This window comes from Camellia sinensis, chromosome 13 (genome assembly GCF_055761805.1).
Source record: "Camellia sinensis isolate YWXY chromosome 13, ASM5576180v1, whole genome shotgun sequence".
Classification (NCBI taxonomy): Eukaryota; Viridiplantae; Streptophyta; class Magnoliopsida; order Ericales; family Theaceae; genus Camellia; species Camellia sinensis.
The window spans coordinates 103,077,285-103,080,332 of record NC_138973.1 but is presented as its reverse complement, the minus strand read 5'-3'; positions in this window follow the sequence as shown (position 1 = coordinate 103,080,332).

Below are 3,048 nucleotides of genomic sequence, written 5' to 3'. Positions count from 1 at the left end.
TGGTTGGATGACCTGTCGCAATACATCTGCCAAACATCGCCAACATACATTCTCCAGTTGGGCTTAGTTTGCACTTGATCAGACTTAAAGTCGACGAGGGAGCCCGTGAACTCGGCTACAAAGTTGGCAAGCACTTGCCCTTTGATGGAAGTTCTGGGTAGAAATTGGATATCATATTGGCCAAGTTCAAGAGCCCGTTTCGAGACGTGCCCCGACGCTTCCGCGCTGCGGGGCGTTGACCGAAGGAGATATTCCGTTGATACCCCAATGGTATGCCCATAAAAGTAATGCATCAGTTTTCTTGCAGCCATGACGAGAGCAAGGATAAGTTTTTCTAATGAAAGGTAACGTGTTTCGACGTCGGCCATAGTTTTGCTCACATAGTAAACTGGTCGCTGCTCCCCAAGTTCTTCGCTTAATAGTACGGCGCTGACTGCCCGGTCGAATACTACCAAATACAAAATGAGTGGATCGCTGACTGCAGGTGTTGCCAAGAGTAGTATTGATCGAAGATAAGACTTCAGGCCGTCCAAAGCGGCCTGGCACTCGGGAGTCCAATCAAATGCTCTGCCTTGCCGAAGTGTGTAAAAGAATTGTCAGCAACGATCTGTGGAACGGCTGATGAACCTGTTGAGCGCGACAGCCATCTTCATTAGCTTCTGAACCTCTTTGACTGACTGAGGGGACTCAAGCTCTAGAATTACCATGATTTGCCTCGGATTGGCTTCAATTTCGCGGTGGTTAACGATGTAGCCAAGGAATTTTCCAAATCCGATGCCGAATGCACACTTAGATGCGTTCAATTTTATTTTGTACTTTCGAAAGATGCTGAATGTTTCTGACAAATCAGCTAAATGGGAGTACTTTTCCTTAGATTTGACCATCATATCGTCGATGTATACTTCCATGGTATGGCCGAGTTGTTCCTTGAACATGGAGGTCACTATTCTTTGATAAGTTGCCCCCGCATTATTCAGCCCAAAAGGCATGACCTTGTAGCAATAAGTTCCTCTTGGGGTGAGGAATGTGGTTTTTTTTTTATCCTCTAGATGTATGGCAATTTGATGATAGCCTCTGTAGGCATCCAACAAGCTCAAGCATTGATGATGTGCCATTGCATCTACGAGTTGATCTATTCTGGGCAGGGGGAAACAGTCCTTGGGACAAGCTTTGTTCAAGTCCGTAAAATCCACACAGACACGCCAAAAGCCATTCTTTTTCTTTACGACCAGAGTATTGGACAACCATGTAAGATAAGTTACTTCGCGAACCACCCCAACGTCAAGTAACCGATCTACTTCTTCAACGACGATCAAAGCATGCTCCGTGGCTGGCCGCCGGCTTCTCTGAATAATTGGCTTACATTTCAGATTGACATTCAAGTAATGTTGGGCCACTGATGGGTCTACTCCTGGCATCTCGTATGGGGACCATGCAAATACATCAATATTGCCGAGTAAGAAGGCTACCAACTCTTGCCTTTCGACTTTATCCAAGGAAGTGCCGATCATGAAGAACTTGTCAGGATTTCCGTCAATTTCGACCCGATGCAGGGCTTCAGTTGTTTTTTCACTTGGGATCCTCCCAATGTCTTCGAGGCTCTCCCTATCCGGTACCTCAATTGAATGCACTTCCAATTCATTTGGTCTCTTTGTAGCTAGAAGATAGCATGCCTATGCTGATTTCTAAGAGCCATGAATTTGTTCAATACCACATTCAGTCGAAAAACGAAGCAGTTGGTGGTAGGTACTTGGCACGGCTTGCATCGTATGTAACCAAGTTCTACCAATTATCAGATTATACGGCGAAGGGAGCTTGGCAACCAGAAATTCTACGTCTATTGATCTGGTGCCAGCCCATACTGGTAGTGTGATTTTGCCCAAAGGATACTCCGGGTTAGCATTGAAGCTAAATAACGGGTAATCAGCCGAAGACAGGTCCGAATCAGTGAAACCAAGTTTGACAAAAGTTTTATGATACATTATCTCCGAAGTGCTGCCCTGGTCAACGAGAACACGCTCGATGGTGAATCTGTTTACACGTAGCTCGATAACGAGAGAATTAGTGTGGGGGTGGGTCACTCCAACTAAATCACTGTCATTGAAGCTAATTCTTCCAGTGTCGTGTGGCCGTTTTGCTGGTGTCAAAGGGCTATGGGTGCTAGACGGCAACTGGATTGTGTGTACCTCGGGTGGCGCCGACAAGCTGTATCATATGAATTACACCAAGAGAAGGTGACTCCAGCCGTAGAGCTACTGTATTTGTTGAATTGTTCCTTCGGACGTATTGCGTAAGACGGCCGTCTTGCACTAATTCTTCAAGGTGATCTTTTAATGAATAACAACTATCGGTGTCATGACCATGGTCTCTATGATACTCACACCGTTTATCCTGTCTTCTCGCATTGAGAGGTCCCATCATCTTGGGCAGCCACTTAAAGAATGAAAGGTGTTGTACTTTCGACAGAATCTTATTGATCGGCTCTGTCAGCTCCGTGTATTTCTTGCGCGAACGCCTTGTGCGCCTATTATCCACTGGATATTGTTCATTAGCTCGATGTGAACATTGGTCGTTTGATCGACACGAATCATGCCTTTTTGTCTCATTTGGGTCAATTCGCCGCTCGGGGCTTCTTGACGGCACGGCACTAATCTGCTGAACAATTCTCGACGTGGCCATCTCAACGGCTTTACGTCCGGCTTTAACTCGAAGTGCATCGTCTTCCACTTTGCAGTATTCTTCGACCTTCTTCATTAATGCCCATGCGATTTTAGGGGGACGCCTAGTTAATGAACTGTGGAGGGGGCTATCAGGATGCAATCCCATCTTAAAGACGGTGATAGCCATGGAATCATTGCAAGCATCATCTACCAGATTAAAGCACTCCCAATAGCGGGCCGAGTATTCACGAAGAGTTTCTTCCGGTTTAATTTGCATGACCCACAGAGAGTCGGCTTACTTCGATTGGACCTCATTAGTGATGAATCTTACGCTGAATGACTTTTGGAGTTGGTGGAAGCTCTTAATCGATGCCAGCTCCAGTTTTTA